This window comes from Calidris pugnax, unplaced genomic scaffold (genome assembly GCF_001431845.1).
Source record: "Calidris pugnax isolate Ruff unplaced genomic scaffold, ASM143184v1 scaffold300, whole genome shotgun sequence".
Taxonomy (NCBI): Eukaryota; Metazoa; Chordata; class Aves; order Charadriiformes; family Scolopacidae; genus Calidris; species Calidris pugnax.
Window position 1 is genome coordinate 503,356 of NW_015091014.1, and position 449 is coordinate 503,804.

The 449-nt window shown below is 63.7% G+C and overlaps 1 protein-coding gene across 1 annotated transcript in view; it reads left to right on the top strand.

Moving 5' to 3' along the window:
• The window catches only part of CSRNP2 (cysteine-serine-rich nuclear protein 2), a gene marked incomplete at its 3' end in the record, with an annotated part of 39,121 nt that overhangs the window by 27,690 nt on the left and 10,982 nt on the right, over window positions 1-449 (top strand). The window lies entirely within an intron of this gene.

A 449-nucleotide genomic window follows, 5' to 3' on the forward strand; every position in this document is an offset into this window, starting at 1 on the left:
AGGGGGGGATGGACGTCCTTCCTCGTGGCCATGGTGGGGGGGTTTGGGGGGAGGCAGGGGGAGGCTTGGAGGTGGGTTGGTGGGACAAGGATGCTGATGGAGGGATGGATGTCCTTCCTCGTGGCCTCATGGAGGGGTTTGGGGGGAGGCAGGGGGAGGCTCGGAAGTGGGTTGGTGGGACGAGGATGCAGATGGAGGGATGGACGTTCTTCCTCGTGGCCTCATGGAGGGGCTTTGGGGTGTCCTCCCCCCCCCCACCAAGGGCTGAGCACTGATTCTAGCTCCCCTCGTTGTGTCCCTCCACCACCACCAACAACCAGTTGACCAAGAACGGCACGGTGGAGTCAGAGGAGGCAGAGGGCCTGACGCTGGAGGATGTCTCGGACGACGACATTGACGTGGAGAACGTGGAGGTGGACGACTACTTCTTCCTGCAGCCCCGGCCCACC